The following is a 15,710-nucleotide window of genomic DNA, read 5'->3' as shown; positions in this document are numbered from 1 at the left end:
CTCGCTCATTAGCCAAACATCAGGTCGAGATCTTCCATCTACTCGACACCCTCCACCCAGACATCCTGTTCCTTTCTGAAACCTGGCTATCATCGGAGTCCACACCAGATATTCTGGCTGCCCTCCCTGATAACTTTTATATTCTCCAGGCTAATCGACCAGACGGGAAGACTGGGGGAGGAGTTGCTGCCATCATCGCTCATCCACACGTTTTTACCTCCCTCACTATTCCCAACACTCCGCTGGCTGAAATTCTTGCAGTCACTTTGCACTCCAAGAATTTTCAACTGGCATGTGTTCTTTGTTACCGCCCTCCTAACCCTTCCTTAAATTGTGTTACATTTTTTAGCAATCTTTTTTTTTTTTTAAATTCTCTTTTATTAATATAAAAGGTGGCGCACTCAGTGAGAACATTACATATACTCGGCATAGTCAGGTTTACGGAACAGTAAAACAAAATCACCTTCAGTAACATTTTGTTATGACACAATCACAATTTGTCTGCTTAAAGCCTATACATGTAAGTCCATACATCAAGTAGGTATTACTACTGAGTTGTACCAGTAAAGTAGCAGTGTTATGGTGCCCAACCTACGAAACAGTTGCGGAACATATTAAGAAACATTTCCCCCCCATACCCCAACTTGGTGTCATCACTCCTAAGTAGTGTGCGTACTTCTCCTCACCCACCCACGCTCCCTCGCCCCTGTGACTGGACACATCGCTACGAAACCCCCTTTTCATCACAATTAATATCGCGAGGCATAATTCTCCATCTTAGCCATCACTCCTCCTCCCCATCAGAATCTAGGTCATCATCCTCCGGCAAGGGCTCACAGATGTCCCCCCTATAAACATTCCAGTTGGTCCACACTTTATTCCATTTTTTCGGGGCTGCCCGAAGGACATACACCGCTCGTTCCGTGACCATCAGGCAGTCCATGTTTGCAGCCCATCTGTCCACAGTGGGCACCTCCGGAGCCCCCCATTTCTGTGCAAGATCACGTTTTGCTACTGTCATGGCAAGTGTGGCCCATATGATACCATATCTGTTCAGGTCATTGGGGTCCCAAATGTTCAGAAGGCATTTACGCGGGTCTGGCATAATGGAAATCCCAAGTGCCTGGGATATGGTGCGCATAACCTGTGTCCAGTATCCCTGTATCCCGGGGCAATCCCAGAGTGTGTGGAACAGTGTCCCCTCCTCCCCGCAACCCCGCAAGCAAAAGGGATTGGGCGCTCTATGTATTTTATGGAGCAGTGTCCTGGTGTAGTAAATGCGATGTAAGATTTTTAGTTGCACCAGTCTAAATTTGGCTGAAATGCCTATTTCTTTCGGTGAAGCCAAGGCCCCATTCCACTCTGAGTCATCCATCATACCTATCTCCCCCTCCCATCTTTCCTTAAGTTTCGCCGTGGGGTCTTTTAAGTTGTTGATTAATTTTTTGTAAGTGAGGGATGTGGCGCTCTGGTGCATATAGTCCGTTAACAGTCTGTCTTCAAGCGGCGAGGATTCCGGCAGAACAGTGTCCTGCGGTATCGCTTGGAGCAGCGCGTGTCTAATTTGGACATAGCGAAACATTTCAGTGGGTCTGAGGTCATAGTGTTGTTGAAGGTGTGAGAACGGTACCACTGTGCCCCCCTCCCAAAGGTCCCCCACCGTGGAGATACCTATTCGGTCCCATTGCGTGAAGCCCTTGCAGGTTCTAAGGTTGCCCAGTGATTTCATGTCCCACAGAGGTGTCATTTTGGTTATCTTGCCCGTCCAGCCCAGTCGTGCCTGTGCTGTATGCCAAAGGGTAGCAGTATGCCGCGTCGGGCCGCTTAGACGTTTAATTTGCGGTTTACTATACAGTACCGACAGCATGGAGTCCGACCCCAATTGTGCCCAATCTGCCCTGTACGCCGGATCATGTCTCGGGGCGTGGATCCATTGGTTAATTATTTTAAGTTGAGCCGCCCAGTAATACATCTGAATGTTGGGAAGTGCTATTCCCCCCTCATACCAACTTTTAACCAATTTATCGTAAGCTATTCGTGTTGTACCATTGCTCCATAGGAGAGCGGAGACCAACGCCGCTATCTGTGTAAAGTAACGTGGAGGGACAAGATGCGGGGTGTTTTCCAGCACATACAAAAATCTGGGGAGTGCCATCATCTTGAATAAGGCTGCGCGCCCCAAGATGGTGAGGGGCAGGGTCGCCCAGTGTCTAACATCAGCTCGCAGTCGGTCTAGTGGTGGTTTGAGGTTGCTAGTGAAGAAATCTGTTTCAGAGGGCACAATGGTAATGCCCAAGTACCTGAAGGAGGTCACCGGCTCCGCCAGAGGGCAGTCGGTCGGTAGGTTTGGCGCCGGGCCCTTTAGTGTGTAGATTATGGATTTGGACCAGTTAAGGGTATAGCCCGAAGTTTCCCCATGTGTGTTGCAAATGTCTAGGAGGGCTGGGATGCCATTATCAGGATCGACCATGTAAATAAGCATATCGTCGGCATAAAGGGAGATCTTGTCCTCCCATCCCTCCTCCCACTGAATGCCTCTAAACAAGGGCGTGTGCCTGATCAGGATAGCTAAAGGCTCCAGCACTAAAGCGAAAAGCAGGGGCGACAAAGGACACCCCTGTCGAGTACCTCTGCTCAATGGGAACGTCGGGGAGGTATGGCCATTAGATATTACCTGTGCCACCGGATTAGTATATAATAGCCGTATCCAGGCTATATACTTCGGTCCAAAGCCCACACGTGCAAGCACCTCAAAGAGGTATTCCCATTCCACTAGGTCGAAAGCCATTTTCGCATCTAGGGAAAGGATCACTGCCCTCTCAGTGAGAAGGTGAGATCTCGCCATTACCCCATGAACTCTCCTGAGGTTCAGTGCCGTGCTCCTATGGGGCATAAAGCCCGACTGGTCGGGGTGGATCAGGGTAGTCAGGTGTGGCATCAGGCGGTTGGCCAGAAGTTTAGCCAGTATTTTGGCTTCTACATTTAACAATGAAATCAGGCGATATGAGGTGCAGACTTCCGGGGGTTTACCCGGCTTAGGTATAGCTACTATCGTGGCTGTACGTTGATCCAACGGTAGTTCAGCCCGGTCCCTACTGTCCAGGTACATGTCCCGCAGGGGACCACTGAGGTCAGATGCCATTGATTTGTACCATTCCACCGGAAGGCCGTTAGGTCCCAGGGCTTTGCCCGATTGCAGTGAATGTATTGCCAACTGGATTTCCTCTTCCGAGGGATCCGCTTCTAACTCTTGTGCAGCCTCCGGCTGTATGCCGGGGAGGACAATGCCCTCCAGCGACGCCGCCGCCAATTGGGCAGTGACGGTGTGTTCCGGTGTGTAGATTGTGTGGAAATGACGCGCTAACGCGTGCACTATGTCTTCTGGGTGTGATATGAAGCTGCCGTCCGCACTAACGAGTCTCTTAATCCCCTTCGCGCCTCCCTCTCTCCTATCCAGCCATGCCAGCATTTTCCCCGCCTTGTCGCCTACTTCGTAAATCCTATGCTTGGTGTTCGCCATGTATCCCTTCTCGGTCGTTCTCAGGTGCGCCTGGTATTGCTGCTGTCGTAATTTGAGTGTGTGCGTCTTGGCCGGGGAAGGGTCCGTCATGTGCGCCGTGTTGGCATCGTGGAGGGCTAATTCTAGTTCCGTGAGTTCCTTCCGGGAGTCACGCTTGTGACCCGTAATAGCTGTGATCGCCACCCCTCGCAGGACGGTCTTGTAGGCCTCCCACAGAATCGACGGGGAGGATACTGAGCCACCATTCTCCGCAAAGTATTGCGTCGTTGCTAGTTTCAATTCCCGTCTTAATTTAGGAATTTTTAAATAATTCGGATAGATGGGGTAGATCCTTGCGCATTTGTGTTCCCCAGTAGTAAGGGTGAGAGTGACTGGTGAGTGGTCAGATATACCCCTGGGTAGAATGTCGATCGTGTCAGCCCTGCCCAATCCTCCCCCCAGGAACAAAAAGTAATCAATGCGAGACAGGCTATTGTGGACCGCAGAGTAAAAGGTGTACTGGGTGGCTGTGGGGCGGAGATGCCGCCATAGATCTACAATGCCTAACGCTTCCAAAAAGTCAGGAAGCGGTGAAGAACCCCTTGAGCGGGCCCTAGTGGGAAAGGCGTCCAACGCCGAGTCCATGATGGCATTCAGGTCCCCCCCTATAATCGTGTCACCCTCAGGAAGGTCTAGCAGGAATCTACCCAGTGCAGGTAACGTCACAGAGTGTAATGCCGGGGGAATGTATACTGATACCACATTAAGCGGTGTACCTTCCCATTGGCCATGGATCGCTGCGAAGCACCCCTGGTCGTCTGTGGTGTGGTGCGTGAGTATAAAGGGTGACAACTTCTTCAGAAGTATCCCCGTCCCCCTGGACCCTGATGTAAAATCTGCATGTGTCACCATCTTGTAACCGCGCCTATCAAGCGCCCTGCAGGTGGTGCCCGTAAGGTGCGTTTCCTGGAGTAGAACCAAATCTGGGCCCTGTCGTTTAATAGCCTGCAGTACTAGGCCCCTCTTTATTTTGTCACCCAACCCCCTGACGTTCCATGTGAGCATGCGCAGAGGGGGCACCCCCACCGTTACCGCGGTGTTTCTGGCGGGCAGTGTCTGAGGGAAATCAGCCATGGGATCGTGTCGGGGGTAACCCCAGCAATGCGCTGGTGACCAGCGCGGAGACAACGAGGAGTAAGCTATGGCCCAGGGTGGCTGCAGAGCGCGTGTAGTGTGTGACGTTGTCAAGGAGCGAGCCACCATCTAGGATGAATGTATGACATGTGAAGTGAGCGATGACTAGAACCAAAAACGTGTACATAAAGAACAAAAACAAGAACAACCGAAGCCCTCTTCCCTCCCACCTCCCTGCTCCCCTGCACCACGGACAATTCCCCGCCCGCATCCCCAACTTGGCAGAGTGCTTAAACCCGTCCCCAACTATCTTACTTGCACGTGGGGTCGGTGAGTCCCCTACAGGCACCGGCCAATGCCTACCCTACTCAGCTCCGCCAACTCCAGAGTTCAATGTGTTCCAAAGGCGCGAATTAGTCGGCAACGCTATACTCAAATGGCAGCCGGCTGTCCCGAATCAAATGGGTCTCTTTCCAGATCCGATCCCAGTTCTGCTTCACCCTCTCCGTGCGGAGAGTCCACGGGCCTCTGCTCCGCCGGGTCGCCGCCGCGGCGATCTTGTCGGTCTCCTCGTGGGCGCCGGGGAAGCCCCACCTGTCGCCATCCGTCGAGCCAGTCTCGTGCCACCTCCGGGTTGTCGAAGAACCAAGTCTTTCCCTCGGCCACAATCCGCAGTTTGGCGGGGAACAGCATCGAGTACTGCAGTCCTTTATCGCGCAGGGCCTTTTTGATTTCAGTGAAGGATTTCCGACGCCTGGCCACCTCCGCCGTGTAGTCCGGGAAGAAGGCCAAAGTCGAGTTCTGGATCTTTACAGGCGGTGAATTCCTGGCCGTCTGCAGGATTGCGTCTCTGTCTCTAAAATTAAAAAGCCTGGCCAGTACAGGTCTCGGTGCAGCCCCAGGTTTGGGTGTTCCGCCAGGTACTCGGTGCGCCCTTTCGACCGAGAAGAAGTTAGATAGGCCCTTCGGTTGCAGTACATTTTTGATGAGGTCCTCGACGTACAAGTCCATCGCACCCTTCCCCTCTGATTCCGGCAGGCCAAGGATGCGTATGTTGTTCCTCCTGGAGCGTCCTTCTTGGTCGTCGAGCTTTTCCTGAAGTTGTTTATTGACTTTTTCCATGCGCTCCATTGCTGTTTGCAAGTCTGAAGTGTCGTCCACCAGCGCTTTCGTCACCACCTCAACCTGGGACACCCTTTCCGCCATTTTCTGGAGGTCTGCCCGCAACAGGGTGACTTCTGAGGAGATGGACCCCACCGTCGTCTGCACCGCCGTTAGGGTTCTCATTACATCTTCCAGAGTCACTTTTCTGGCCCCGTCCGCGTCTGGAGGAGAGCCCGCAGAATGTCGCCCACTCGCCTGGGGGTGTCCGTGCTGTGAGTAGGCGAATTTATCTAGTTTAGCCTGCGTCGAGTTGCTCCTGGTCCCCTTGCCCGCCATGGCGTGGGACGTCTGGAATATGTGGGGGGCCTGGTATAGCGGTCCCTGCGGCACCACACTTCAATTAGCCGCGGGGCTGGTTCCGTAGGTCCGGGGCGGGGTATATAATCAGGTCCTTCTGAGCCGGTGTCAAGACCCCAGACCGCTCCGCACAGCGTCCCCAGCTATCGACCGGACTGTGGCTATAGTGTTCAGTAGAGTGGCCTACACCCGGCCAACCACCGCCTGGCCAGAGAGTGTCCTGTCGGCGTGGCACAGCGATCTGCCCCCTCACTCGCTGACAGAATGCAGGGTTCAATTGAACATGTCGTGCAGGGCCAAGCGACCTTCAAGGTGCAATGATGTCTGAGTGGTGGCAAACTCCTCACCTCAGAGCCGGTTGATGTGCCTCAGTGTCTATGGTGTGGCGTCCTCAGCCTGGGGAGGCGTCGCGCGTCTTCTAGGCGCTAGTCCCTCCCTGCCGGTTTTACCGCGGGCAGACGTGCCAGGGGCCAGGGGCTTAGGGCAGCGTCCCTCTCTCCTCAATCCTTGGCGTGGTGTCAAATACAGGCGCTCACTCTTAGAGACCTCACCTCCCTCAGTCCCAGCCGTGTGGTTTCAGGAGATATGTGCCGGCCGTGTATCCAAGATGGCGGCCACCGGCGTTGCAGGGTCGCGGACCGCGTAGTCCGTTGATCTCTCCCTCAGACCGCCCGGCCCAGCAGTGCAGGGCGGCGCCGATACCCAGGGGCCGCCAGGTGTAATTTATAGGGCTGGAGAGACCCACGCTGATTAGCCTCTAGGGAGGGGGGGGAGAAGGGCGGGGGGCCGCCCACTCCGCCGAACCCGGACAGGGTGCACTTCCGCCGGGATCCCCTCCGCACTCAAGGCCGGTGCAGCCAGTCAGGCACAGGCCGCAGGATGGGAGCGGCGAACAGGGCAGTTCCCGGTCTCCGATTTGCTCCGGGATCAGACCGGAGCGTGCCGCACCAGTTCAGGAGTCAGCGTTGCTACTTCGGGCAGGCGAAGGGTCGGATAAGTGAAGGATATTGCCGAAGGGCCGTTATGCTGCGGGGAGCTCCCGGATCAGGCTGCCATCATGCTCGGCAGTTGGCCACGCCCCCCATTTTTTTAGCAATCTTGTTGCAGAGCTTGTAATTAATCATGCCAAGCTCCTCATCATGGGGGACTTTAACTACTGGCCACATGATCCCCTTGAGAGCTCCTGCTCTAGACAGTTTAGGGATCTACTTTCTGGGCTAAACTTCTCAGAACTCATTACAGTAGCTACCCATATTAAAGGGCATACCCTGGACCAGGCCTGGAGCCTCAACTTAGGCATTCTCGAGCTTCAGGTATCCCCTTGTGCCTGGTCCGATCACTACTCTGTTTCATTCTCTATTAGCCTTCCAACAATTATATCTACACATTCGACTGCCCCCACCATGATCAGAGACTGGAAGCATGTAGATATTCCTTCCATCTGCTCCAATCTCACTTCCACCCTTTCAGCTTTTCCTGATCTTTTGGATACCCAATGCTCGCCACATGCTCAAGCTGATGCTCTCTCCTCCTGGCTGACCCAGGCGAGAGATAACTTTGCCCCCCTTAAAATCTTAAAAGTCAAGTGACCCCACGATGCCCAACTCTGGTTCACTAAAGACCTCCGGGACAGGAAGCTCGCTTTGCGCCAACTGGAGCGCAAGTGGAGGCTTCATTACTGCCCCTTCAAGAAAACCCTGTTCCTGAAGGCCCTACAGGACTATAAGTTGGCCATCGTATCGGCTAAATCAGCACACTTTTCTGCGAAAATACTCGGAGCCAGCTGCAAATCTAAAACCATTTTCTCCATTGTGGACGACTTGGTCAAACCTGACCGCGTCACCATTAAATCTCCCCCATCGCAACTTCTTTGCGACTCTCCTAACAGTTACTTTATCGAAAAAATTACAACTATAAAAACTAGCATTCCTGCTGCTATCACTATGCCACACCCCTCCACAGTTGCCCCTAATCACTCGCTTTATTTGGCATTCCCCACCCTCACTGATGACATCTTTTTCTCCCTCTTAGGGAAAGTGAAGTCAGGTTCGCCTCAGGATTGTTGCCCTCCTGATATCAGTCGTGAGATCTTTCACAACATCCCCATACCCCCTTTAGCCCTCCTCAACAACTCCCTTTCCTCTGGAGTGGTTCCCCTTTCCTTCAAAACGGCGGTGGTCTCTCCAATCTTGAAAAAACCTGGATCAGATCCCGACATTCCCTCCAATTTTCGTCCAATCTCCCTCCTTCCCTACCTGGGTAAAGTCTTGGAAGCCTATGTGGGTAGCTGCTTGAGTGACTTTATTGAATCCTCTCACTTCCTCGACCCCCATCAGGCCGGCTTTAGACCCCAGCATTCCTCCGAGTCTATTGCCTTGGCCGTTCATGAGGAGTTAAGAAGGCGGGCTGATCAGAATATCTCTCAGGTTCTGGTGCTCCTGGATCTGTCGGCGGCGTTCGACACGGTAGATCATTCCATCTTACTTGAACGCGTCGAGCACGCCGGCATCCAGGGGCTATCACTGAAGTGGATCGTCTCCTTTCTTCAGGATCGTTCCCAAGCTGTGTCCCTCCCACCCTTTTCCTCAGTGGGAAAACATCTTACTTGTGGAGTCCCGCAGGGCTCCTCGCTTTCACCACTTCTTTTTAATCTTTATATTCGCCCCCTCATCACGGAGCTTCAACAAAAATCGGTCACCATTTTCAATTACGCGGATGACCTTCAGATCATCTTCAGCATTGACTCCTCTCCGTCTTCTATACAACATGTCCACTCTGTAATGAACTTTATAAACTCCTGGATGAACCATAATCAACTCAAACTTAACCCTGACAAAACGGAGTTAGTCCTCACTGGTCCCCATGACAATCCCTGGAGTTCGCTATTTTGGCCCCGTTCACTTGGTCCCTCCCCTTCCCCAGTTGATACTGTCAGGAGTTTAGGGGTCACCATCTCCAAAGACCTCTCCATGAGGGCACAAATTAAGACTATGGTTTCCACTTGTTTTTACCACCTGCGTCGCATACGGAAAATTAGCAGATTCCTCTCCCACGAAGCTCTTGTTCAGGTCACCTTGGGATTGGTTATCTCGCGAATTGATTATGCAAACTCATTACTCGTGGGCATCCCAGCATACCAAGTAAAGAGTCTCCAATTTATTCAGAACCAAGCAGCCAGGTTGGTCTGTGGACTGCCTAAATCCACTCACACGAAGACCCTGTTAAAGAGCCTTCATTGGCTCCCAGTGGCTCAGCACAGCCTTTTCAAACTCGGCTGCTTGATTCATAAAGCTCTTTCCTCCCAGGGACCCGCTTTCATCTCTTCCCTCTTGCACCGATATGTCCCTCAGCGCGACCTTCGCTCATCCACTCACAATCTCCTCACCCCCTGCCCCTTTAGGCGGAAAAAACATGAAGGTTTGCGGTTTTCTTCACAGGCCCCTCTTTTTTGGAATTCCCTTCCCCCTGCACTGCGTCTTCTTCCCTCTCATGCTCATTTTAGAAAATCCTTGAAAACTTGGCTCTTTTCGTCTGCATACAACTGAGCTCCTCAGACCAGGTTCAGACAGCTTTCCCACCCCAGCGCCAAGATACCCTACAATTATAGAAATCCATGAGATTCTATGTGTTAAGAATCACCATGTGTATGTTTTTGGTCAGACACTCAATTATCTTAGTATGCCGACAATGTACAGATTAGGTCTTTATTTGTTCATGTCTCCTTCACGAATAATATTAATAAAATGTATGTCACAACTGTAAGATTTATTTTTTATAAAAAACATCTCTGGTAAAACGACCACATTAGTAAATTTCACATTTCTAATATAGGGATATGGAGGACACGATTTGGTGGCAACATGTTTCTTTTTTGTGTGACATATGCCAGCAACAAAAATACAAATAAATAAGCTTGCAACAAATTGCCAAGGCCGCACCTTTTAACTTTGCCAATGCTTTTTTTCATGGTCACTGAGAGGAGCGGCAGCTTCTCTGCTATGGCAGATGAGCATCACCCCCCCAAAAATGGTAGGAAAGTAACAAGAAAACGATAATATACACTTGTTTTATTTTTCCTTTCCTGCTGAGTCTTGGGGGTGGGCCTGGGGGATGACAGGAGTAGTGGTGGGAACTGCCTTCAGTGAGCATGATGGTTTGGCCAGCCGCTTCAGGCCTGCAAACCATTATCAGCATTGAAGCTCTCTCTAATCCAGCTGCTTTGCTGGGTTGGAGAGAACAGGCACAGCCTCCCAGTCTGTCTGTGAGCACAAATCGAGGGCGCTCAGGCCAATCCTGAAGCTGCTCTCATGCATGACAGCACCTTTGGGATTGGCTGCAGGGCAGTCTGGGGCTGTGCCTGAAGAAGAGGAGCAGAAGAGCATGAAATGGCCGGCAGCAGGTAAGCTTTTTTATATTATTATTTTGTTTTTATTCTGCCCACTCGTGACCCCTATGCACCCCTTTCCCCTATCCCCCCTCGGTATTTCCGTTGTACGTAAAGAATCGGTAACAATTACCGAATCGGTATAAATCGCTAATAAATAGCGATTCGGAATGGATCGGTAAAAAACAATTACCGAAACCGCACTAATGAATCGTTAATACGGAATCCCCAATACTGAATCGGTAAAAACTGATTTGGTAATTTAAAAATTCAGAAATTGTGGAATCAGCCAATCCTGTGCATCCCCATTACCTCCCAAAGAGGAAGTGGCCACACCCAAGCAGCTGCACTGAACCTGGGGCTGACTGTGAGGCAGGGAGGAGAGCTAAGAAGCCAGGAGCAACACAGCTTTATTTTGCAACCAAAACCAAGCAAAATGGCAAACCAGGAGAGGGAGAAGGAGGGAGCTGAAAGGAAAAGAAAACTAAAATTTCCAGAGAGGGAGCTGGAGGTCCTCATTGAAGATGTCACCAAGGGCCATGATAAGTTGTTTGGAAAGCAGTCCCTGCACGTGTCAGAGTCTCAAAAAAGGCAGATCTGGCTTGCAATTCAGAACAAGATCAATGCCATCGGAGTCACCCAGCACTCGATTGAGGATCTTAAAAAAAGATGGTACGATCTGAGGAAGACTGCTAAGGCGAGGATGGCAGAGAGGCAGAAGCAGGCCAGCAAAACTGGTGGAGGGAGGAACACAGCACCTGCACCAACTGCTCTGGAGCTCCTGGTTGAGTCCACTCTCCAGCCAGAGAGTGTGTGTGGGGTTGGCGACACAGACAGCTCAGCCAGAGCTGCCAACAAACAAGGTAAGATGCATGCACAGCATGCTGTGCACCCCCTCCCTACCCCCAATCCCCAGAGAGGCATAGGGACTCCCACTCCAGTACATATCTTACTCATAACCTGCAATTCAGTATGGGAGATGTAATCAGAAGTAACACGTGTCAGAACAGTTAGTCCAGCAAACCCAAAGGCATGTGACATCAATTAGCAATTAGCTAGCAGAGGACAGTCAGTGTGATTGACAGGCATTAAATGTATTACAATGCAAATGCTGCCAGATAAGTGAGCATATCTATATTATGTCTTCACAGGCGAGCCATCTCGCAGTGCAGCAGAGGGGATCAGAGGAAAGGAACCCAGGCCAGAGAGGAGACAAGAGGAGCAGGACCAGTCGCCTGCAGGGCACACCACCCCACCACCACCACCACCATCAACGACACCACCACCATCATCACCTCCACCACAGTTACCATCAACGCCACCACCATCACCACCGCCACAATCAACGCCACCACCAAAGTCAGGCAGGAGGCCGCACAGGGGACCAACAGTCTACAGTGGCTGAGGATGGCAACAGGGCAGGATCGCAGTCCCCAACAGAGCGTGCCCACACATCTTCCAGACACCGCAGGGCAAGGGCAGCCAGTCCTCACTTCCAGGGCGAAGATGACAGTGTGTTTGCTGGGCTGGAAGGTAACATGCTGAAGGTCCAGCACCTGCAAGGGAGAGCAATCAGGTCAGTGCAACGGCACACATGAATGCCCACATGCATCGCATTGAGAAGGGCATCAGTGCATTAGTGCCATGAACACCACCATGGCTGAGGGCATGAGTGACGTGGCGGAGGCTGTGAGGCTGCTCTGCAGCAAGTTAGAAGAGGACCATCTGTCTAAGAGCAGGGAGAGGCAGAAACTGGATAATTACACCAAGGCGGTGAACCACCTGTCCACTGCAACCTCTCTCATGTGCAGATGCTCAATAGCCATGCAGGAGGAGATGGCACACTGCAGTTGGGATGTGGCTAGGGGGCTGGTCACAGTGACCACTGCACTTGAAGTACTCCAAACAGACAAGGTGGCCACTACAGCTGATGGGGGGGAAAGTGAGGAGGCTACCAGCAGTAGTAGCATTACGCCCTCTCCCACAGAGACCAGGAGGCGCAGCAAATGCCACAGCGTTGGCCCTGGACAGAGTGGCAGTACGGACAGTGGGGCAAAGGAACGTGGCAGTGCAGCACATGGGCGCAAGAAGTAGAGCCATCCATGATATGGTTGTACTGAAATGGGTGATGTAACCCATGTTTGTATGGACACTGCTTTTGATCTTGGTGGTGTGCTCTGATCATTAAACACCATCACTCAAATATAGTAACTGGCTATGTCTCTTTACTCACTCAGAATTAGTTGCGTGTTATCTCAGCCCCTCTGTGTCTCGCATCCGGTGCTGCTGCCACACTTGCTGCGCTGTGCTCTGGCTGTGGACAGTCCTCACCCTCGTCCTCAGAGTCAGTTAGTTCCACTGCTGTTCCGTTCTTTGTGGCAAGGTTATACAGCATTGCACATGTTGCTATTATTTTGCAGCAGATGATGGGGCGGTACTGACGTGCACCTCCACTTTTGTGGAGGCGACGGAACCTGCTTTTTAGTAGTCCAAAGGTGCGCTCCACAACGTTGCGCGTGCTTTTATGTGCCACATTTTATCTCCTCTCACTTGGGGTGGATGGGTTGAGGTATGGAGTTAGGATAAATGACCGCACGGCATATGCGCTGTCACCTAAATGGGAAAGAATGTGTGTAGTGTCTGCAACTCCTCTTTCTTTCTCTTCCTCTGCTGTCACCATGTGGAATGTTTTCACTACACTACAATGTGCCATTAATTTGAGTCACCAATACATTCATCCAAGGTATACATCAGGGTGTGTCAAATTGATTTACCTACCAGGTATCCTTCTCCGAATTCACCAGCAGGTAGACGTGTATAGATCCCACTATTCCTGAATATGTAGGAGACATGGGTACTCCCTGGAAATTTTGCCACAATGTCAGTTATGATGTCGTCTGCATCCCATATCACCTGCACGTTGATGGAATGAGTGGATTTGCGGTTGCGGTATATGAATTCTGTAGCTGCAGGTGGGCAGATTGGTATGTGGATCCCATCAATGCACCCTATTACATGTGGGAACTGTGCCTTTTGGTAGAAATCCAGCTTTGTCTTCTGCAGTTCCGCCTGTGTGCTGGGGAAGCGTTGGTAGTGATGCATTCTCTGCATCATGGCATCCAGAAAGGAGTTGAAGAAACGGGACTGGCAACTCTGTGACACACCACCTGCCGCAGCTACCTCACCCTGGTAACTTCCTGCTGCGAGTAGGTGCAGGCTACAGAGCATCTGCACATGTGTTGGTATGACATGCGTCCTTGGCGTCTGATGCTCCAGGTATGGGAGCAGGTCCCGTATCAGGTCTAGGATGGTTTTTGGGTGTAGCCTGTACATATCATGTATTTCTGCCTCAGTCAATTGGAACAGTGTGACACGCAGTCTGTACACACGCTCTTCCCGTCTCCAAACCCTCAGTCCTGCTGCTTGCAAACGTAGCCGCCTTGCTATGATGTAGAGGGCCGCCATTGTGTTCACACTGTTGCATTTTGGGGCTGTTTTATGCACTGCACCTGGTTACCACCTCCTCTGGGTCAGTGGTAAGTACTGATTCTTAAATACCGATTTTTGACAAATTTGGTATTACCGATTTTTTGTACATCGCATTAGCAATTTGTTACCGATTCCTTATTTACCAATTCGGTATTTTGGTGTTTCAGTGTCGGCCGATCGGTAAATAAGGAATTGGTAACTGCTTTCCCTCAAATTTACCGATTCATTATGGCATTCGGTAATACCTACATTGCACATGGCTAAATACCGGTCAGTTACGCTGAAATGTACCGAATTTCGGCATTACCAACCGGTATTAAGCCACCTATATCTAGCCCTTAGTGGGCAGAATCATAGGTTCAAAGCAATGTGGGCCTCCCTCGCTTAGTATTTAGAAGAAGAGTACGAAGGTCTTCCTCAATAACAGCACAAATGCAGACAGAAAGATTTATAATGGAGAAGCGATCTTCTGGGTTCCGAGCATTGCTGTACTTTAGGTTTTACTCATGGACTACTTCTAAACGCAAGGACATTCACAGCCTTCTATCTGAGTAGCCTGAAAAACAAGTACTAAATGCACACCCTCCCAAAAAAATAAAATAAAGAGTAGATCAAACAGAAGCATTTATAATTGCAAACATATTATGCTGTCATTCGTTCTGAGACTGCCTACAATTATCTACACCGGACTTTTTCTTTAAATAGTCGCTGCTTCTAAATTAAGGGTCAAATAGTTATTTTGTTTGTTCTCAGATTCTCAAGGCAAGAAACTAAAGCTAGACAAGGGTTACTGGAATGAATAGCAGCTGAGTGGGCAGATGCTCTGACCTGACAAAAGGAATCTAAGCGGTCTAAATATAATTCTTCGTGTTTTCTATCCTAGCTCATAAGATATTTAAAACTGTGGTGCACTCTCACTGTTTAATTCTCGTGTGATGTGCAGCGTTGTTGTAAATTACCCTAGACAGGCGGTGGAGTTATCAGCTCACAGTGCTCGCAAGAAAGGGTAAATAATATATCTAACAGAGGATGTCACCTCTCATCAGAAAAAACTACCAAGTGGCAAATGTGCAAGCTACTGTGTTTGAGGGTTTTCTATCCCCCAGTTTCCCCAGACCTTTGCTACAGCTATCCACGGTTCACAGTATTCAGGCTTACATTAGAAGAACAAGTATGGCACACCTCTGAATTTTGGCATCATTTGGAGTTTGTTATTTGCGCTCTTCTCACAAGTTTGGGGGGAGGAGGAGCGTGAGCAGTTAGTTTACTTAAGCTCTGAGGGAAAGAAAAGCCCATAGACATTGTGACCGTCTTCTATTTTTTTATTTTTAGGATGTATCTATAGTAGGCATATAACGTGCGATTCGTCCCACCATCCTTTGCCTCCCTTTTGGCCCACCACAAAAAGGCATTATACAAAGTGTCTGGTCTTCACTGCGTAGTCTTTATTATTCTCAGATAACACTCTCTTTATTTGTTGAGGCATTGTCAACATTAGACCAACTTTATAAAACCAATCCAACACACATTGATACATTGGGTTGTGCAATATTTGTTTGCACCACAGGTTACAATTGTATTTACAATACAGGATCTCCAGAGCCGCCTTGGATGTGGGTTGTACCAGCAGGCCACAACCCATCTCCATTGCTTCCATTCCATTCCAGGTAACTTAACTCCCTGTCGTCTATGCCCTAGACGCGGCCGCCTGGTACTGCTTTGCGCCTTTCCTTGCGCACCCGC

Source organism: Lissotriton helveticus, chromosome 6 (genome assembly GCF_964261635.1).
Source record: "Lissotriton helveticus chromosome 6, aLisHel1.1, whole genome shotgun sequence".
Classification (NCBI taxonomy): domain Eukaryota; kingdom Metazoa; phylum Chordata; class Amphibia; order Caudata; family Salamandridae; genus Lissotriton; species Lissotriton helveticus.
This window is presented reverse-complemented; position numbering follows the sequence as displayed.